This window comes from Brachypodium distachyon, chromosome 1 (genome assembly GCF_000005505.3).
Source record: "Brachypodium distachyon strain Bd21 chromosome 1, Brachypodium_distachyon_v3.0, whole genome shotgun sequence".
NCBI lineage: Eukaryota > Viridiplantae > Streptophyta > Magnoliopsida > Poales > Poaceae > Brachypodium > Brachypodium distachyon.
This window is the reverse complement of record NC_016131.3, coordinates 57,930,823-57,953,360: the sequence shown is the minus strand read 5'-3', so window position 1 is coordinate 57,953,360 and position 22,538 is coordinate 57,930,823. Positions and strand designations below refer to the sequence as shown.

Here is a 22,538-nt window from a genome sequence, read left to right as displayed (position 1 = left end):
CTAGATTTCTATGATTTTAACTAATATATTTGAAGTTCAATCTCATGCCTACATGATCAAATGGACAAGAAAATTCTTCATGCTGGCGAGGGTGCACATACTTCCTTGTTCAGGCAATTGCCAAATCAAATTCAGGGATGACAATACGAGCATAAAACAATGGGCTGAGGCGAAGATGATGGCTTAGAAATCTAGGTGCTTAAGTACAAGAAGGGTAGATATAATTTGGATGATGTGGGTACATCATAAAACATGCAACATTGCTGGAGGAGATAACTGGTTAGTTGTATGTACCCATGCCTTTTTTAGGTTAGTATGTATGTATACCCAAGCCTAGCGATTTGGGGAGTCTATCCTAGTGCGGAAAGGTGGTTGTTTTTTAGGGATGTATTTTTTTCCTTTCTAGTACGGAAAGGTGGTTGTTGTTTCCTAGTAGAATAAAAGGTAGGAGGGTAGTTGGGGCAAGCAATGGGTTAGGTTTTCCCGACCTCCACCCACACATGCGGCAATCCCCTTCCTCCTTGAACCCTTTAGTAGACTGCCAGATCCGTCTCCAACCACGTACTAGTCCTAGTGAAACCATGCATTCCTTGTCTTCTTTGTGGCCTCTCGAATTCCTTCAAGTGAGGTACATGATCATCAGAAAAATAAAGGTACTCTAATATAATGTTCCGTCTTTCTTCTACTTCTCTCTTGTGATTTGATTCCTCAATATGGATTTCTTGATGTCGTTTAGTATCTTTCTTTATTACACCTTTTATGTCTTTCATTGTTCCATGCCTTATGTTACGTTGGATCCACATCTTAGGTACCTAGCAAAGGTGATGGAGATTTATGTGGTAGATTTATATAGTCATGCATTTTTCACTAGTTTTACCATTTCAGGCAAATGGAGCTCACGTTTACCACATCAAATAACTCTTTCATCTTTATGGCAATTTTATTACCTCTACTTTTCCTTAGACGTCAGCGGGGGACGAGTTGCGGATACGGTGGATCTGATCAGGGTGGCGGCCGTGGCAGGAGACGTCGTCGGGGAGGAGTTGAGGCTTTGGTGGATATCAGAGGGCGGCAGCAGCGGCAAGAGACGTAGGTGGGGGAGCTGAGGAGTCTAGGATTCGGTGGATCTGAAGGTGGCGGCGGCGGCAGAAGAAGTCGGCGTGGGAGGAGTCGAGGATACGGTGATCTGAAGTTGGCTGAGTGGAGCAGACCCAATCAGCAACTGGGTGGGGGGAGGAGGAGCCGAGGAGGAGCATACCAGGCAGCGACTCAGCAGGGGAGGAGGAGCACACCTAGTCAGCTACTCAGAGGAGGAGCACCAGAGGTGGCACTCTGCCAGGTTAGATCCGGTGATATGGACATGCTAACCATGGATACGACCTTTGAGGCGGAGCTACTACTATCTTGTTTCGTTTTATTACGTAGGCATCTTGTCGAGCTTTTCAAGTCCAAGGTCAAGATGAGATATGATGGAGGCGAACGGGAGGGCCAACAAGAATCAAGCATTCATACAGCTGAGAGGGAAGGATTTCAAGTGTACTTTCCAACAAATCAAACGGCACATGATTCTGAGCTTGCTAGAAAAAGATATCACGAATTAAAGTTGAATCCGATTCGGATCCGAGCTGGCAGGAGACCCGAATTTGTTTTAATCACCCAGGCCGCATCCGGAGTCCAAATCAAGCAAACAAGTACTTGTTGGAAAGGTAATTACAAGACCTTTCCAACGGATTTGGCCCCATCAAGAGATTCGACTCGTGCTGACCGTGACGGATAAAACAAGCTGACGGATCTGTTTTTCTGTTTCCTAAAGAGTTATAGTTTGTTAGGAAAGCTAGAGATAGAGTTGGATTTCGGCCTCCTTACTCAAGGTGGACGAAAATATCGCTCCCTCCTCCTTTATATACCCCATGAGCCCCCCCTAAGGAGCCTTGGGTTTTGATTAGATAAAGTTTAGCCATCTTTGCTACTTTCGTGTAATCTGTCGGTTAGACCACCTGTTTTACCGTCGTCAAGACTCCAACTTATCGTCTCGTTGAGACATTGGTTTGATATAGTATATTCGCAATTTCAGATTGCATCCGCTATTTATCTTGTTCTTGCTTGTTCTTCGATTGCTTGCAGGAACAAAGACCTTCGTGGTCAGGTTGATCGTGCCCCCGCGTGATCAATAACCCTCTAAAGTTGGTGTATCGATTGCTAAGACGCTGCCTTCTAGGCCGTAGTCGGATCGTCAACGTCACCTCCTACCCAAATCGAGAGTTATCCATCTCATCGAAAGATCGGGCCACCCCACCCATATCACGTGATATCAGAGCTTAAGGTTGCTCGGTGACATTTTTCCAGTTTATCCGTAGTGTAGATCTGTTTTTACCTATCGTCCAGAAAAAGCCAAATAAAAATTAGAATTCGTTACCTTGTCCTAGAACCAATCTGAGCCTTGCAATTTTCGCTTTAGTATTTGCATTGTTGAATCTTTGCTGCATTAATCGTGTCGAGTTGCTGGATTAGATTGGATCGTTTTTCAGAATTTTTTCTAGTAGATCGAACTTGCTTTTGGTTTTCTTGTTCTTCGTGTGACGCAGGTTTCCTTCATCAATCTTCCGCCGCCAAATTTCTTGCCACACCACCGCCATAATCTCCCGCCGCCACCATATCTTCCACCGAGTCCCTCTTCGAGTCCTACACCGAGTCCCTCTTCGAGTTCTACATCGAGTCGGCAAGTAATAGTTTTCAGCCGCGAGTTCGAGTCCGAGTCCAATAAGGAGTGCTTTTGGAAAGTGTTTCATCATAGATCGAATTTTGTTTAGAGATCAAGTTGTTTGGAAAGTTGAAAAAAAAAGAAAGGAAAGAAAAAAAAAGAAAGAAAGAAAGAAAGAAAAAGGAAAAAAAAAGAGAAAGAGTTCGAGTCAGTTTCGGACCCGAGTTCGAGTCAGTTTCGGACCCGAGTCCGAGTAGAATTTTAGTTTCGGGTGGGTTTGACCCGTGTTTAGTAAAACGGGCATATCTTTTGCGTACCAACTCGGATTTGGACGTTCTTGGACTTTTTGGAAAGCTCACGACGAGGCGCATCAGAAAATATCCAGCGCCTTGCCCTGCACTTTGACCCTCAAATTCGGTTTGTAAGGTGGACTTTTGGAGCTTCCAAGTTTCTGTATCCGTTTTCCGGCGTTGCTGCAGCCCGGTGTTTCTCAGTTTTCTCCACCGTCCAACATCCGTTTTGAGTGATCTTGCCCTTGCTGGAAAGCTTGTGTCGATACCCTTCTAACCTATATTTTTTCATATTTTTCTGAATTTTTCTTACTGCAGCCTGTGCTGTTCTTCGACAGACCGACGTACAGTTTTCCGGTCCTTCTTTTGCGTGAGTTTCTGGGGTTAAAAAAGAAAAAAGAAGAAAAGAATAAGAAGCCAAAGAGAAGGCCACAAAAAGAAGAAAAAAAGAAAAAAAAATCCTAGGGATTTACTTGTTGTGCCATCTTTTTATCCTACCTTCTTCAGTATCTAGGCTTAGATTATTTCTGTAATTCGTTCTTATCGACTCCAGCAGTTAGGACTAGCATTATTGAGCATATTTTCAATTTTGCATTGCTGATTTGATTATTTGCTATTCCTTGCTACTCACAAAAGCCTCCAAGCTCCACAGATTCTACACCTAGGTTGGTTTGTTACCGAGGCATCGATACATCTAATATTCGGAGGGCTTGGTCACGCCGCTGGCCATCACCTTCCTGCTTTGCATGGTAAGAACTTGTAAGAACTTGATTTTTAGCTTGAGAGTTGAGCGACTTGTAGCCACATCCTAGTAGTTGATAGGAACATATTACTGTGATTTGTTTCTTGTTTTCTACTAACCATGACAGGACTTACACGAAGCATGGCAACTAGACCGATGCTATCCCATGACCGCGATGAGTGCTTTTCACCACGGCCATCCTCCACGTCTCTTGTTGATAATGCCACGGCAACGGTACAAAACAATCCTTGTAATACAATTAAATTGTGTGTACCTTTCTTTGAGGGGGAAAATGATGCTGAAACGTATATAGATTGGGAGCTAGTTTTAACTGAACAATTCACATGCTTCCATGTACTAGATAGTCGTAAGGTCCAAATTGCTAGTAGTAAATTTCGTTTTGATGCATTATCATGGTGGTGTGAGATAGTTAGAGAAAACAAAATACCTCACACTTGGATTGATATGAAGAAAATCATGAGAGAAAAATATGTTCCTCCAAGTTATGCTTATGAGTTGTGTTCCAAATTACGACGTTTGACACAAGATGATAAAACTGTTGATGATTACTACCATGAGTTCCAAATTTTAACCTTGCGATCTGGTTTAGATGAAACCAAACAAGAAAAATGGATAGGTTTTATTGTGAGCTTAACTTTGATATTTCTTACATAATTGAATACGGAAAATACGACTCTCTATTGTGTTTGCTTAATCTTGCTCGTGAAGCGGAGAGGAAATTGGAGAGAAGGTGTACAAGAAACGTGTTGAGCCTACAAGGTAATGATAAAGATGATTGTGTTGCTGAACAAAATATGACATGTGATGAAATAAATGAGATACCCGTTGAATTTTCTGCACCATGTGAAATTGTTGATTTACATGCTGATTTGAGTGCACCTACTGCTGAAATTAATTCTTCTAATGATTTGAGTGCACATATTAATTTTGATATTGATGAGAATGAATCATGTGAGGAAATAACTAATGTTTTGGGAGAAACATGTGATGTAGATAAATTTGGTTTAGGTTGTGTCGACTTAATTACACATGGAGTGATTGAGAACGATCCACCTATTAATTCTTTGTGTTATATTGCACTTGATAGTCCCATGTATTTGTCGCATGCAATGGATAAACTGTGTGAGTTAACAATTTCGAAATCTTTTGCTGTTCATGGATACACAATTCATTTAATTGGACAACATGATGTGAACAATAACATTTTGGTGCATGAGATTTCCATTACTTGTGATAATTTTCCTCTCTTGGGAGAAAAGAAATTTTTGCACATGCTTAATCATTTTGATAGGACCTCCAATATAGGTGTTGATTATTTGCCAAATAGTTATTTACATGCTTGTTTGAATATTAGTGCTTTGACTTGCTCTAAATTTTAGCATATTGTACTAACTAATTTGGATACTATTCATTATTATTCTCCAATGTTGGGATGGTGTAATGGTGAGCGGTGCAAACCAAATACAAGAAATCGTTTCGCTTATAAATGCAAACAATATTGTCAATCTTCTTGCTGGAATGTTATTCATCATGATTGTTTTACTAATTATCTCATGAGACTTTGTTATAAAAGATTAATTGTGCAAGAAAATAGATGTATAAAGATGGATGACATATACATATACCATGCACACACTTTGTCTATTTTGTCAGTTTCTTTACAGCACAAACGACGCCGAGGACGGCTTTCCCTTCAAGAAAGGGAGGATGATATGGACATGCTAACCATGGATACGGCCTTTGAGGCGGAGCTACTACTATCTTGTCTCGTTTTATTACGTAGGCATCTTGTCGAGCTTTTCAAGTCCAAGGTCAAGATGAGATACGATGGAGGCGAACGGGAGGGCCAACAAGAATCAAGCATTCATACAGCTGAGAGGGAAGGATTTCAAGTGTACTTTCCAACAAATCAAACGGCACATGATTCTGAGCTTGCTAGAGAAAGATATCACGAATTAAAGTTGAATCCGATTCGGGTCCGAGCTGCCAGGAGACCCGAATTTGTTTTAATCACCCAGGCCGCATCCGGAGTCCAAATCAAGCAAACAAGTACTTGTTGGAAAGTTAATTACAAGACCTTTCCAACGGATTTGGCCCCATCAAGAGATTCGACTCGTGCTGACCGTGACTGACAAAACAAGCTGACGGATCTGTTTTTCTGTTTCCTAAAGAGTTGTAGTTTGTTAGGAAAGCTAGAGATAGAGTTGGATTTCGGCCTCCTTACTCAAGGTGGACAAAAATATCGCTCCCTTCTCCTTTATATACCCCATGAGCCCCCCTTAAGGAGCCTTGGGTTTTGATTAGATAAAGTTTAGCCATCTTTGCTACTTTCGTGTAATCTGTCGGTTAGACCACCTGTTTTACCGTCGTCAAGACTCCAACTTATCGTCTCGTTGAGACATTGGTTTGATATAGTATATTCGCAATTTCAGATTGCATCCGCTATTTATCTTGTTCTTGCTTGTTCTTCGATTGCTTGCAGGAACAAAGACCTTCGTGGTCAGGTTGATCGTGCCCCCGCGTGATCAATAACCCTCTGGAGTTGGTGTATCGATTGCTAAGGCGCTGCCTTTTAGGCCGTAGTCAGATCGTCAACGTCACCTCCTACCCAAATCGAGAGTTATCCATCTCATCGAAAGATCGGGCCACCCCCACCCACATCACGGCACTGGCCGTCAGCTTCTGGGGCGGCAACCGGGCGAATCGGGGACGAGAATGTTTGGTGTAATCCCAAATTTGCCCTACCAAAAACCTTGCAAGCCAAATCATTGGTTGTGGTTTTTCTTGCGCATGGGTCGGCCAACTTTGGCCAAAAAGTTGAACTAGAGTTGGCTAAGAGAAATTGGTTTGCCATATAGTTGTCAACTATCCAAACAAATACTAAATTTTGGCCAGTGACCAAAAATTTGGCACGGTACATATTGGCACAAACCACAAACATACCGAGGTGGGGGCATGGGCAGAAAGTGAAGGGTCCGCCGGGAGAAATTGGTAGGCACGGCCAATTTGGTTGTTTTTGTGATGAAAAATCAGTGTTGATCCTATGCTTTTAATCGCTTTTCGGTAGATTAACAACTCGACTGCCAACTAATCGAACCCAACATTTAACATTGGTTCTTACCATTAATATAAATGGTGTCCTTCAGTTCCATCATTATTTGGCTGCTTAATCGTGGAATCAGACGATTTTTTAGCAGTGCTTTTATTTGAAAAGGGTGTCCATCGGTGGGGACATGGCCGGTGCTAATGATACTAGCAACGGCATATTGGAAGCGAGGTTTCTTAATGATACTGGCAACGGCATATTTCCATCATAAATGCATCAGCGACGATCGAAGAAGGGTTTCCTTAATGATACTAGCAACGGCATATTCCCATCATGAATGCATCAGCGACGATCGAATTGGGGTTTCCTTAATGATACTAGCAACGGAATATTCCCATCATAAATGCATCAGCGAAGATATGCATCAGCGATGATCGAAGCGGGGTTTCCTTAATGATACGTACTACCAACGGCATATTCCATCATAAATGTTTCATTGACGATCAAATATACTGACCAACAAAGCAGAAGAAGCTTATAATCACCGGATTAATTCTACCTCGGGAACCGCACTACCATCAATCCAGAGCTGAGTCATGCTCATCCAATTGCTCTTGTCGCCGGTGCCAACAAACAAAGCATAGGGTTTTGGTTTTGGGTGGGAGATTGGAAAAGAGCCAATATTAAATGTGAAAGAAAGACCCACCTTTTATTGTTCTGTTGGTTGGTTGGCTGGTTCTTTGTAGTTGGATTTGATCGCATGCCGCCAATATTACTCAGACAATTGATCGTTGAAAAGGGTGTCCATTGGTGGGGACATGGCCGGTGCTACTGATACTAGCAACGGCATAGTGGAAGCGAGGTTTCTTAATGATACTAGCAACGGCATATTTCCATCATGAATACATCAGCGACGATCGAAGTAGGGTTTCCCTTGATACTAACGACGGCATATTCCCATCATAAATGCATCAGCGACGATCGAACCGGGTTTCCTTAATGATACTAGCAACGGAATATTCCCATCATAAATGCATCAGCGACAATCAAAGCGGGGTTTCCTTAATTATACGTACTAGCAACGGCATATTCCATCATAAATGTTTCATCGACGATCAAATATACTAACCATCAAAGCAGAAGAAGCATATATAATCGCCGGTTTAATTCTACCTCGGGAACCGCACTACCGCCGATCCAGAGCTGAGTCGTGCTCATCCAGTTGCTCTTGTCGCCGGCACCAACAAACAAGGCATAGGGTTTTGGTTTTGGGTGGGTGACTGGAAAAGAGCCAATATTAATTGTGAAAGGAAGACCCACCTTTTATTGTTCTTTCTCAAAACGGAAAGGCAGCCAACTTGGTTGGCTGGTTCTTGCTAGTTGGATTTGATCGTATGCCACTAATATTACTCGGACGATTGATTATGTGCGCTATATTACGATTGCTTCGGGTTATATTCCTATAGTGGGACACACATATACCACACAAAAATACTTTCTTCTGTGACTAATGGGTCTCACACATTAGTCTTTTACTGGTTTTACCATTTCTTACTGGTGTGTCTCACATTAGTCTTTTTTACAAGTTTTACCATACGAGCTCATCAAGGGTCGAGCCAGTGGGCGCAGCACACAGTTTCGGGTGGTTTTCGATGCCTGTTGTATTAGTGTTGTGTTTAACTTGTGCTGGCCTGTATACTGTCTGGAAGGGTGGTTTCTCTGAAGGCGCTCATCATGGCGGTGGCGGAGTTCCCCTATCTGGGTGTGCTGCTCGTCAGCTACTTCGTGTGTGAAGATGTGATGAACCGCGGCAAAGGGGACGAATTGCTTCGCCAGTGCTTTACCACCATCTAGTACGGAGATTCCAAGGTAAGTGACGCAGTTAATATTAGCAATCAATGGGATTGTATCATTTATGCATCATATACTATGTTTGCCTGATGTGTGTGCTGATCAGGTTTAATTTTCTGTTTCACTTCTTTTCAGGTTTTGATCCAGTATGCCTGTGCCAACATCGACAACGAGCGGAACACGCGGGTTCGGGTTGATGAGCATAGATGTATGCTTCACGGACGCTCAAGACGGCGAACTACACTCTTTCAAGAGTACCGCCCTTTTTCCTACCCTTAGCGCCCAATCGACGGATCCTCCGTGCCAGTATTCCCTAGCGTCCTGAGCGTGTTGCCAATTCCCCATGTCTCGCCGCTGGAGAAGATCCGGTGGGAGCTTCTTAGCAGCCAGATGAGGCTGGAGTTGGCTTTGTACCCAGAGACATCGGTCCTTGTGGTCTGGCTTCTCGATGAGGATAGCGACGTCGGCGAGCCTATGCTCCAGAACTTGCTAGCTAGGATCTATTGCTACGTGCACGGGGTCATGAAGAAGCCACACGGGCAAGTGGTGTTCAACGCGCTGCTCCGCCGCTCTGCAGGGCGGTGCATTCGTATGAAACTTACATACATTCGTATATAAAAAGGTATACATTCGTATGAAATCTTACACAGTGACGCATACATTCGTATGAAACTTACACACAAACAGATATATATACGGAGAATAACTATTCTGCACCCGGTCCATCCAACGAGCCGGATTCCACCGCGGACCAGATGTAACCAGCCGGGCCAGAGCGAGTTACGGTCATCTAATTTTTCATCCGCGTCTCGCTGACGTAATTTACCACTCTTTCTTTACAACGACGGTTTGTCCGTGGAGGTAAACCCACCTCCCTCGGATCGTGCGTGCGGCTCGGGATTTTTCGTTTGGTGGAGTGGGGGTGTGGCTGCGGCGATCGGCGATTGGCGAGGATGAGCGGCGCCGGCGGCAACGGCTCGGGAAGGAGCAGTCGGCGGCGGCGCAAGAGCAGGAGGAGCGGCGCAAGAGCAGGAGGAGCGGCGCGGCGAGAGCAGACACACGGCGTGGCGGCGGCTGGCTACGCGGCTTGCTCAAGCTGGCTCAAGCCTGGGCGCCTGGGCGGCGCCGGCGCCGACGGTTGGGGCGACGTCCACCTCCATCCCCATCTCCTCCTCCGCAGGGCAAAGCCTCATCCGCTTCACCATGGAGCCGTGATCCCCTGCGTCAAACATGCCCCTCGCTAGTCTTCTTCTCTCTCTCGCCGGCGCTCGTGCGTGAGCTGGACACAGAGATGCTGCTCCTGCTGCCGCCGCCGCTTGGTTCCTTGGTAGCAGCATCAACTAAAAGGTAACCAATCAAACCAATTCCCCTTCCTCCTCTGTATCTCTTTCTTTGACGCAAGAATCTATCTGATTATTTTGAGGCAAAATTCTCTCTGATTAATTCCAACGTAATGGAGCCTTGCTAATTCTTCTCGGTCTCTTTCAACTCTCGTACAGGGTGATCTGTAGACAGCTTTGTTGTTGACGGTGGCGACCATTGGACTTGTAGCTAGCCGGCAGTTTGGTTACCTTGAGGAAGTAATCACAGTAACCTGCAAGGAGGTGGAGACCAACTGCTCTCAGGATCTCTCAGGATATTCTTCCCCTTGTTTTTTTCTTGTCTTGCTTGATTAGAGGCTGGTAATTGTGGGAGCTAAAATTCTTGCTCTCAGACCTTATTCTCAACCGCATGCCATGTGTTTGTGTTAATGTCCTGAAGGATATGCTTTATATATAAGTTGTGCTATGATTGATGTTGCTAGGATTAAAATTAAGAGTTGCTTACATCTGGGTAAGGTTAGAGGCGTGGCTAGAATTGCTTACGAATTATTCAATGGAGTTTGTATCTATAAAAAACTAGTGTGAAATATATCATGTCATTACCAATTACACGAACTGTCAACATTGAACAGTTTGCTTCAGTTAAACATTGAATTCCTCGATTTGTCTTTAATGTTGTCCTGATTGGCTTGATAGGCCTCTGAGGCTGTCTTTTGGTTGACGAAATGACGAGTGATGATACCAATAAGAGCAGCACAGTTTCTTTCCTGTTGTTTTAAATATATTTCTATGTGTCACTCTTTCCACTGTACAGATTCTAACTAGGTGCACTTTATATTTTTACTAATAACTGCTTATCTATCAGACCATCACACAATTATGTATTTGAAAATTATTCGTTTTACCGTTGTGAAGTTTGCGGGGCTAGTGCTGTGCTGTTTTGATTTAATATCAGTCACAAAGCTAAGATAATATAGATTTCAAAGTAGCATATACAATCTGTAGAACTGGAAGGCCGATTAATCATCAGAAAATTATTCGGACACATAGATGGAACACTAATCCTGGAACAACTATGGGATGCTGCTTACAAAGGACTACCTGCTGTACTATCGCTCACGATTCATTGTCTCTTTTCAGAAAATATCTATTTCGTTTTATCGACATTCATATTGCTCATAGATGAAATCCTTGTGCTGTACTATCGCTCACGATTCATCGTCTCTTTTCAGCCAGAATTAATCACCTTCACCTTCTAGGCTTAGTCAACCAACTGCAGGTAAACAATATTTTTGGTGCTTTCTGTTTGTTCTAATATATATGATTGCTGCGTATCTCATTTTTTCTTTCAATCACCATTGAAGTGAATAATACTCAGGGAAGTTTGCCAAAGCCTTTCCAACATTTGAGTGGTGATTGCAGCAAAGTTGCCTTATCAGCAGGTATAACCCCCCTTGAAATCTCCAATCATTTGGCACTGAAAGATATTGTGAATCAGATGTGGACTTATGTTTTCTCCCTGAAACTTGTGGATGCATTTCACAAGATCCTGAAAGCTAGCTGGAATTGGAAAGAAAAGTCCCTTGGTACTATTTCTAGGCAGTTTAACGATATGTTTTCTATTGCACAGAAGGCTTGAAAATTAACAGTGGTTTAGTTTCATGAACCTCTACATAATTTTTCTTGTTTTCTTACGACCACCGTTTCTCTCCCGAAGCTAGCCTCACCTTTCCCACAAGGTATCTGTTCCCATGATAATTTTCAACACAAGGCTTACAGACCAGGAACCTCCTGTAGTAACCGGCAAGTCCTAAGAAACTGCGAACACCACCGACGTTCTTAGGGATTTCCCATTCTGTTACCGCTGCTATTTTAGCTGGATCGACAGCAACTCCTGCTCCTGACACAATGTGTCCTAGGAAACTGACTTCCGACAGCCAAAATTCACACTTGCTGAATTTGGCATACAGCTTGTGCTCTCTAAGCTTCTCTAAAATCAATCGCAGATGTTTCTCATGTTCTTCTTTGCTCTTGGAGTAAATCAAAATATCATCGATGAACACCACGACAAACCTTTCCAAATATTCCATGAATACCATATTCATCATATTCATGAAGTATGCTGGAGCATTGGTTAATCCAAATGGCATCATTGTGTACTCATACAACCCATATCTAGTAAGGCTGTTTTGGGTATGTCTGCTTCTCGGATTTTCAGCTGAAAGTACCCTTATCGAAGATCGATCTTAGAAAAGACACAAGCTCCCTCCAATTGATCGAATAGATCATTGATTATGGGTAATGGGTACATGTTCTTTATCGTCACCTCATTTAGTGAACGATAGTCTATGCACATTCTTTGGCTCTTGTCCTTCTTCTCAACAAATAGAACAGGTGCTCCCCAGGGTGATGAACTAGGGCGAATAAAACCTTTAGCCAGTTGCTTTGCTAGTTGCTTCTTCAGTTCCTTCAACTCGTCCACAGCCATCTTATACGGTCTCGTGGCTATAGGTCCACTTCCTGGCATTAACTCGATAAGGAACTCCACATCTCGGTCAGGTGGCATGCCAGGTAGCTCCTCTGGAAATACATCTGGATATTCTTTCACTATCGGTACATCCTCTAGGCTAACCCCTTTAAGAGAATTTATCTTGGGTCTCTTAAGTTCATAGGTTGACTTGAAGCGGATTCGCTTCTTTTCCGAGGTGGTAAGGGTAATTGTCCTCCTGATACAATCTATGATCCCCTCATATTTGGCTAACCAGTCCATCCCTAGGATGACGTCCAATCCTTGTGTTCTAACACCATAAGGTTGGTGGGGAAAATATGCTTCCCAATATCTAAGGACAATAGGCGGCATCCATAAGCCGCTATCATGGCTCCCCCAGGTGATTTCACTCTCATGGGGTCGGTCAAGGTACTGGTAGGTTGTCGCACCAGTGGCACCTGGGGTGTCACCGCTGCACGACGCGTGGGTTGCATCACTGGGTTCCCGGAAGGGTCTCACCAGGGAGGCAACATGCAGGCTGCCCGACAAGCTACCAGCCCGGCGGGGCTAGCAGGGCTTCGGAGAAAAATCCCGCCTGGGCACCTCCCGGGAAGGCACTTGCCGAGAGGGGGCGTTCCCGGGCACAGGTTTCCGCTGCAAGGGCGGAGCCGACCGAATAGGGCAGCGGCGCCACGTGGGCGCGCGACTGGCGCCCGGTGTGCAGGATCGTCAGGACAAGGAGTGAGTTGCACGGTGCATTTAATGAGCCGACAGGAGGGGCGTTATCCGTCTAGTCGGGCAAACAGTGGCTGCCCAGGGCTAGTTTTAGGCCTTAGAACCCTAGTCGCGGGCAGAACCCGGAGCGCGGAGACGCGCCCCGCGCCTCTCGACAAGGGGAAACCCTCCCCCGCAGGGAGGCCCAGGAGGCGGGGACCCGGAGGGATCCTCGGACTCGTCACCCACCGTCACGCGAGGTGACGCGCGTGGCATTTTGAATGCCCGCCAGCAGGAGGATCTGCGCCAGCGCCTGGAGCGCCGGCGCCGGCGCGAGGTGGAGCGCCAACGCCCGCAGGAGCAGGAGGATGTTCCTATGGGCCCCGAGGACGGCTGCACTGCGTTCACGCGTGAGCTGCAACGGGTGACATGGCCCCGTAAGTTCTGAGCGCCCGCGCTCGGTACGTACGATGGGACCATGAATTCCAAGGATTTCCTCCTGACCTACACGTTGGGGATGCATGACATCGGTGCCGACGACAAGGTCAGAGCCAACTGGTTCACGATGGTCCTGAAAGGATCAGCAAGAACCTATCTGCTCAACCTACCCATTGGGTCCATCGCCACTTGGGCGGACTTGCGCGAGCAGTTTGTGAGCGCGTTCCAGGGCGGCTACAAGCACCCGGGAACAATGGCGGAGCTGCACACAGTACTGCGGAAGCTAGGAGAGGCGCTGCGGAGCTTCGTCAACCGAGCCCTGCACTCGCTAGTGGCGGCCCAGGCGAAAACCAAGAAGGATCATGCTGAGGTGCTCGCTGCAGCCCAGGCTCGGATCGATGAGAAGAGCGATCTGATTGCCAACTATCTCGGCGAGATCCAAGGCCTGCGCGTCAAGCTGGAGGTGCAGATCAAGGCCATCGAAAGCGCGGTGGGCGCATCAACTCGGCACGAGATCTAGCTCAGCGCCACCAAGGACAAAGCGGCTCGACTCGAGACCGAGCTAGCCACTGTCCGGGACGAGCTCGCCAAGGCCGGCGAGGACAACGTGGCCAAGGCTGCGGAGCTCGCGACACTGGCAAGCTGCCTCCGCAAGGCCAAGAAGGCCACGCACGACGCTTGGCACCACCACGACACGCTGATCGGGCAGCGGTAGCTGGACACCGGGAAGCTGCTCAAGATCGCCCAGGCGCTTGCCGGAGGTGTGCGCCTGGTACGCCGCCCTTGAGGGAGCCTGATTGAGGGATGCGGCAGGAACGCAGTGGGAGGATTGCCGCCGACGACAAGCGCCGCTGACGATGCTACCGCCGCGTCCCCGCGGCAACCTTCGTCTTTGGGAGAGCCCCTGCTTTCGGAGGAACCTGTTCCGAGGGGTGAAGTGGGGACGCCGTGGCATCCTCACCACCACCGACAGACGCGGGTGGCGAGGACATCATGGCGTCCCCGCAGCAGCCCTCGCTGCTTGGGAAAAGTCTACCTGAGGGATGCAGCAGGGACGCTGTGGTGGGCCGGAGCGAATGGCAAACGCCGGCACCGGCACCGGCACCATCACAGCGTCCTCGCGACGAGCCTCGCCTCTGGAGGTGCCCTCTAGGGGGGTGCGGCAGGGACACTACAACAGTGTGGGATGCACCACCATCGTGTCTCTGCGGCACCCCTCAGAGCGGGCTCGGTGGAGGGATGCGACAAGGGCGCGATGGCACTGCACCCGTCGGTGCTGGGCGCTGATGGAATGCACCACCATCGCGCCTCTGCGGCTCCACTCACCCTCGCAGCCTTTTCCTTGGCTCTGCTCTGAGCCGTTCCATGGCTGGGACACCCCTTTTATAGGCGCAGGGGAGGGTCTTGCCACCATGCGTGACGGGCCAGCGCCGCACCCATGGCACCCCGCCCCTTGAAGTGTGGTACGGTCGCTCCACACCACAAGGCGCCGCTACGCGCCACGGCCTGTGGGCGGTCCACGAGCATTACAATGCGCAAGATTCCACCTTTACTCTGCACATTAGATTCTTACCGAGCCCGAGATGTTGCAATTTTTTTCGAAATTCACGAAAATACAGAGAGGGCGCGTTCGCCCAGCCTCGAGATGAAGCGGCCCCGCGCGGCAACGCAACCGTTGAGGCGCTGGACCTCCTTCACCTTGCGGGGAGCCTCCATCTTCTCGATAGCTTCTATCTTCTGTGGGTTGGCTTATATCCCCTGTGTGAAACCAAGAAACCGAGAAGCTGGCCTGAGTCTACACCAAAGGTGCACTTCTCAGGGTTCAGCTTGAGTTTGATCCTGCGGAGGTTATCAAACGTCTCTCGCAGGTCATCAATCAGCGAGTCCCCGCGCTTCGACTTGATGACGATATCGTCCATGTAGGCCTCCACGTTCCGGCCTAGCTGGGGTCCCAAACACTCGCGCAACCCGCGCTGGAATGTCGAGCCCGCATTCTTCAACCCGAAAGGCATGCACGTGTAGTAGTAGCAGCCAACCGGGGTGATGAACGCTATTTTCTCCTCGTCTTCGACCGCCATCTTAATTTGATGGTAGTAGCCGTCGAATCTTCCCGGAGTCCCTAGGGAGGTGATTAAGATGGCGGTCGAAGACGACGAGAAAACAGCGTTCATCACCCCGGTTGGCAGCTACAACTACACGTGCATGCCTTTCGGGTTGAAGAACGCGGGCTGGCTTGACATTTCAGCGCGCGTTGCGCGAGTGTTTGGGACCCCAGCTAGGCCGGAATGTGGAGGCCTACATGGACGATATCATCATCAAGTCAAAGCGCGGGGACTCGCTGATTGATGACCTACAGGAGACGTTTGATAACCTCCGCAGGATCAAACTCAAGCTAACCCCTGAGAAGTGCACCTTTGGTGTAGACTCAGGCCAGCTTCTGGGTTTCTTGGTTTCGCACAGGGGGATACAAGCCAACCCACAGAAGATAGAAGCTATCGAGAAGATGGAGGCTCCCCGCAAGGTGAAGGACCTCCAGCGCCTCAACGGCTGAGTTGCCGCGCTGGGCCGCTTCATCTCAAGGTTGGGTGAACGCGCCCTACCTTTCTTCAAAGTGATGAGAAGAAGGCCCAAATAGAGTGGACCCCCGAGGCCGAGCCGGCGTTCCAGGATCTTAAACGATACCTGTAGTCGCCGCCCGTCCTTGTCGCCCCCAAACCGGGCGAGCCGCTGCTACTCTACCGAGCAGAGACTGACCAGGTGGTCAGCTCGGTGCTGGTTGCCGAGAGGGAGGAAGAAGTTTCGGAAACTGAGGCTGCGGGGCAGGGCTGAACGGCCCCCGGCAACCGCCTTGGACCCAGGGACCACCCCCGAGTCGGCAGCGTCGGCATCGCGCAAGCGGCTCATGCAGCACCCGGTGTACTTCGTCAGCACGGTGTTGCGCGACGCCCGTACAAGGTACCCGCAGGTGCAGAAGCTCCTCCTGGGGATTTTGCTCGCGTCCCGCAAGCTGCTCCACTACTTCCAGGCGCACCGTGTCACGGTGGTGTCGTGGTTCTGCCTTGAGCGAGCCCTCACCAACCGTGAAGCCACCGAGAGGGTGGCCGAGTGGAGGATGGAGCTGTCAGAGTTCGATCTGCACTTCACCAACTCCAAGAGCATCAAGAGTGCGGCCCTGGCAGACTTCGTCGCGGAGTGGACGTCTACGGGTATAGAAGATGAGGAGCCAGAGACCAGCCTGCCGGGCAGGCTGGACGAAGGCCACTGGATCCTGTACTTCGACGGCGCTTTCAGCCTCCAGGGAGCTGGCGCTGGGGTCGTCATCGAGTCACCGACGGAGGATCAGTTGAGGTTTGCTATCCAACTCGATTTCCCGAACTCCACTAACAACACGGCAGAGTACAAGGGTTTGCTCGCCGGGTTGCGGGGCAGCAATCGCCCTGGACATCAAGCGCCTGGTCGTTCGCGGGGACTCCCAGCTCGTGATCAACCAGGTTAACAAGGACTATGACTGCCCGCAGACGGCACCGTACGTGGAGGAAGTCCGCAAGCTAAAACGCAAGTTCAAAGGTTTGCGATTCAAGCACGTCAAGCGAAAGGACAACTTCGCAGCTGACAAGCTGTCCAAGATGGCAGCAGAACGCCGGAAGCCTCCGGCAGGGGTATTCTGCCACAAGCAGGCGGCGCCTTCAGTCGCCCTCAAGCCGGTTTCCGGGGAAGCCCCTCCGACAACCGAAGGAAACCCCACAACAGCAGGGGTCCATGCCGTTGATGTAGCGGCATGCGTTGGCAGGGAGACCCCTCCCTGGGCGGTGGAAATCGCCCGGTACCTAAAGAGAGAGGCCCTCCCGAAAGACGAGGTTGCCGCGGAGCGGGTGGCCCGGCAAGCCAAAATGTACGCCGTGGTGGATGGGAACCTCTACCGCAGGTGTGCGAATGGAGTCAAGCTCCTCTGCGTGCCCCAAGACGAAGGGCACGCACTATTGGAGGAGATACATCGAGGCACATGCTCCCATCATGTGGCCTCCCAGGCGTTGGCCGGCAAGCCGTTTCAGCACGGTTTCTATTGGCCCACGGCCCTGGCCGACGCGGAGCGGCTGGTGAGGATGTGTGAGGCGTGCCAGTTCCACGCGAAGAAGAGCAACCAGCCGGCGCAGGCCCTACAGGTCATCCCGTCCTCGTGGCCATTTGCGGTCTAGGGGCTGGACATCATCGGCAAGCTGCCGAGAGCAGTCGGCGGCTACGAGTATTTGCTCGTGGCCATTGACAAGTTCTCCAAGTGGGTGGAAGTGGAACCAGTGCGGAAGGTGACCGCCCAGGCGGCCATCAAGTTCTTCAAGAACATTGTGTGCCGGTTTGGTGTGCCTAACGGCATCATCACCGACAACGGCAAGCAATTCACGAGCACGGTGTTCCAGGCCTACTGCGAGGGCATGGGCACCAAGATACACTTCGCGTCCGTTGCTCACCCAAGGAGTAACGGGCAGGTGGAGCGAGCCAACGCGGAAGTGCTGCGGGGGCTCAAGACGAGAACTTTTGACAAGCTCAAAGGCCATGGGAAGCACTGGGTCGAAGAACTCCGCTCGTGCTGTGGTCAATCAGGACCACACCCAGTCGGGCAACGGGCGAAACTCCTTTCTCCCTTGTCTACGGGGCAGAAGCAGTGCTGCCCCTCGAGCTCAAGCACGGATCTCCCCGAGTACGCGCGTACGGCAACTCCAGCCAACACGAGCAAAGGGTTGACGATCTGAACTTCATCGAAGAGCTTCGATGCCGGGCTGCTGTGCGAGTCGCGCGCTACCAGCAGGGACTCCGTTGTTATCACGACAGGCAAGTCCGTCCCTAGGGGCTCGAGAACGGAGGCCTTGTCCTGTGCCGGATACAAGGTATGAAGGCCGGGAACAAGTTGACTCCGAAATGGGAGGGGCCCTTCCGGTTAGTGCAGGTAACCAGGCCGGGGGCTGTCCGGCTGGAAACCGAAGAAGGCTTGCCGGTGCAAAATAGCTGGAATATTGAGCACTTGCGCAAGTTCTACCCGTGAAGCAGCGAAGCCCGACCCTCAGGTGGTGCCGCCGATGCATACCTCTCGAACTAGTGTAGCCGGGCAACCCCCGTGTGTAAACCACTAGTTAATGTGAATAAAGATAAGTGCTTTTCCCCGAGTAGTTGCATCGTTTATTTGCATGTTCCTCCTCCTTCTGTCTCCTGCTCTAGGTGTACAGAAGCTTCTTTCCATACTTGGTTGTGAGCAGGGGCTGCCGAAGCCTCAAAAACGTAAACCCGTTGCCGGACCACTCCGGCACGGGGCATGCAGTTCCCGGGCTTCCCGCAACGTGCATCATGGGACATGCAGTTGCCGGGCTTCCCGCAACGTGCATCACGCAGTCGCTGCGTCTGGGAAATAAAAGTTCTCACATCCAAGTTTCGCATCGACCCTTCTGTGCCCGGGGGCTGGGAGGCAGGAGAGGAGAGTTGTCCATACCGCTCTGTATTTTCGTGAATTTCGAAAAAAATGCAACATCTCGGGTTTGGTAAGAATCTAATGTGCAGAGTAAAGGTGGAATCTTGCGCACTGTAATGCTCGTGGACCGCCCACAGGCCGTGGCGCGTAGCGGCGCCTTGTGGTGTGGAGCGACCGCATCACGAGGGACTGGCCACACTCTGAGGCCCGTGCCCCATCAACTTGGCATGCGGAGTGGCGAAGACCGTACCACACTTCAAGGGGCGGGGTGCCACGGGTGCTGCACTGGCCCGTCACGCATGGTGGCAAGACCCTCCCCTGCGCCTATAAAAGGGGCGTCCCAGCCATGGAACGGCTCAGAGCAGAGCCAAGGAAAAGGCTGCGAGGGTGAGTGGAGCCGCAGAGGCGCGATGGTGGTGCATTCCATCAGCGCCCAGCGTCGACGGGTGCAGTGCCATCGCGCCCTTGTCGCATCCTTCCACTGAGCCCGCTCCGAGGGGTGTCGCAGAGACACGGTGGTGGTGCATCCCACCATCGCTCGGCACCGGCGGGTGCACTGCCGCCGAGTCCTTGCCACACCTCCTTTGGTGAGTGGCTCCGGGGCGAGGGTTGCCGCGGAGACACTGTGGTGGTGCATTCCATCAGCGCCCAGCGCTGACGGGTGCACTACTGCAGTGTCCCTGCCGCATCCCTCCAGAGCGCATCTTCGCAAGGAGCAAGGGTTGCCGCGGAGACACTACGGTAGTGCATGCCATCCGCGCTCAGCGCCGACGGGTGCACTGCTGTAGTGTCCCTGCCGCACCCCCCTAGAGGGTGCCTCCAGAGGCGAGGGTCGTCGCGAGGATGCTGTGATGGTGCCGGTGCCGGCGTTTGCCGTTCGCTCCGGCCCACCACAGCGTCCCTGCTGCATCCCTCAGGTAGACTTTTCCCAAGCAGCGAGGGCTGCTGCGGCGACGCAGTGATGTCCTCGCCACCCGCGTCTGTCGGTGGTGGCGAGGATGCCACGGCGTCCCCACTGCACCCCTCGGAACAGGTTCCTCCGGAAGCAGGGGCTCTCCCAAAGGCAAGGGTTGTCGCGGGGACGCGGCGGTAGCATCGTCGTCAACGCTTGTCGCCGGTGGCGATCCTGCCACGGCGTTCCTGCCGCATCCCCCAATCAGGCTCCCTCAAGGGCGGCGTACAAGGCGCACACCTCCGGCAAGCGTACCGAGCACGAGACCAAACGAAAAGCTAAGTGTTTGAACCTGAACGATAGACTCTCTAAGAACTAAATGTAATTGAACGCTGCCTTGCTAAGTGTGGCCCCGAAACCTGCGTGTGGCCGGGGTATTAGAAGGACGCTTGCGGGGGGAGTGCGCTCCCCGTGCGGCTTCCGGGTCCATCCCAGGAGGGCATGGCTTGGAGTAGTTACCCCGCAAGCGGAGTGGCTCGCCACTGCTGCTTGACCCCCGGTCGGCACTGCGGGTCCGTCCCGGGTCCTTGGTCCGATCAAGGGTGAGGCGTGCGAGTCCCTGGCAACACAAAGGACAACACACAAGGGCGAGGGGATCCACCCCGCGAGGCAGCCCCGGGAACAGGGAACAAGGATTAAACGGAACTAAAGAGCTGGATTAACAAAGTAGCAAACGATTACATGAACTAATGAAACTGTAATTGTTCAAACGGCGCCAAGCGCCATACTTGCAGGAACGAAAACAAAAGAAGGTTAACAAGGAAACGGCAAGGGGCTACGGCAGCTAGGGGCCGGCGTCCTTCGCCGGGGGCTCCGGGGACGGCTCGGGGTCCGGCTTCCGCTGCATCCGCTCGACCACCTCGTCGACAAACCCACTCACCGCCTGAGTGTGGGTGGGTTCGTCCTCGCTGTCCGACCAGGCGTCCAACAGCATCTCGAAGGGGAACTCCCGGTCCCGGAGGTGCACCCTCGGAAGGATCGTCCTAGCAACCTCCCGTGCGCAATTGGCAACGTCGTCAGCGACAAACTTGGCAATCCACACGTCGAGCGCCCCGAACTTCCCCACCAAGTCGGAGAAGAACGGGATCAGCATGGAGACGTCTGTGCCGTCCACCTCCGCGGCCTGCAGCTCAAACCTAGGCAGCAGGTCGCGCAACGCTTGGGCGATCTTGACCAGCTTCCCAGTCTCCAGCTGCCGCTACCCAATCAACATGCTGTGGTGGAGCCGGGCGTCGTGCGTGGCCTTCTTGGCCTTGCGAAGGCGGCTTGCCAGTGTCGCGAGCTCCACGGCCTTAGCCATGTTGTACTCGCCGGCCTTGGCGACCTCCTCCCGGACAGTGGACAGCTCGGTCTCGAGCCGGGCCGCTTTGTCCTTGGCGGCACTGAGCTGGATCTCGTGCCAAGTTGATGCGCCCACCGCGCTTTCGGTGGCCTTGATCTGCACCTCGAGCTTGACGCGCAGGCCTTGGATCTCGCCGAGATAGTTGGCAATCAGATCACTCTTCTCATCGATTCGAGCCTGGGCTGCAGCGAGCACCTCAGCATGCTCCTTCTTGGTTTCCGCCTGGGCCGCCACCAGCGAGTCCAGGGCTCCCTGGAGCTCAGCATGCTAAGCCTCCAGTCGTCGGTAGAGCTCCTCTTCGAGGACAACCGGTGTGTTGGCGTCCTCCAAGGCTTCCCGGGCGAGGCGCGCCTCCTCCCTGGCGAGGCACGTCTCCTCCCGCAGTCGGGAGAGCTCCTGCCGCTCCTTCTCCACGGCCAGCCGCAGCTCCCCAAGCTGGCTCTTGGCGATCGCGTGGTGCTCCCTCACCTCATTGAAGGAGGTGACGAAGAATAGCTACTGGTTCTTGACAGCGTCAAGGAACCGGTATCCCCGGTCGAAGACTTTCGGATCCCAGGTGATGGGATTTCAAGCCACCCCGGCAAGGGTGCCGAGGTCGGTGTCGAAGGTGGCGGCCGACGACGACGAAGCCCCTGCCGCCACCGTATAGCTGGGCGGGGGGCCGTCCGCTTGCGGCGGAGCATCCCGTTGCTCCTCCTCCGCAACCTCCCCCTCACCCACGCCCGAGGACTGCGGGGCTGGTGAGGTTGCCGCACCCCCGGCAGGAACCGCCCCCTGCTGGGCGGCAGAAGGATCCGCGCCAGCGGCATCTGCGGCCGCTGGCGCGTCGCCGGACGCCGTCCCGATGGCGACGATGGTCGCCGCTGCCGCTGCGGCCAGCGCAACAGGGCTCGGCATGAGGGCTGCCCCCGGCTCCTCCGTCGTCCCTGTAACCTCGACATCGGAGTCGAGGTCAACCATCGTAGCACCCGCTTCTGGTGCGGGCGCGCTTGGGCCTGCAACAGCGAGAAGCAGGAAGCTAAACGAGTTGCCCGGAGGCCGACGCGGGGGCTCAGGATGGTTACCTTGCGGGGCCACTGGGCTTGCGGGGGGAGCCTCCTCTTCCTCCTCCGTCCCGGCAGGGGTCTCCAGGAGGCTTGCTGCGAGCGGAGCGTCGCCTGCGGAAAGAGAAGG

General features: G+C 51.4%; 1 long non-coding RNA gene across 1 annotated transcript; it reads left to right on the top strand.

Annotated features, from left to right (window-relative positions):
• The first annotated feature begins 9,349 nt into the window (after nt 1–9,349).
• On the top strand, nt 9,350–11,639 carry LOC104581742. Its single transcript, XR_729866.3, has 4 exons — nt 9,350–9,998; nt 10,151–10,255; nt 11,206–11,252; nt 11,338–11,639. It is a non-coding gene; the product is annotated as an uncharacterized LOC104581742 (long non-coding RNA).
• The last annotated feature ends 10,899 nt before the right edge of the window (nt 11,640–22,538 follow it).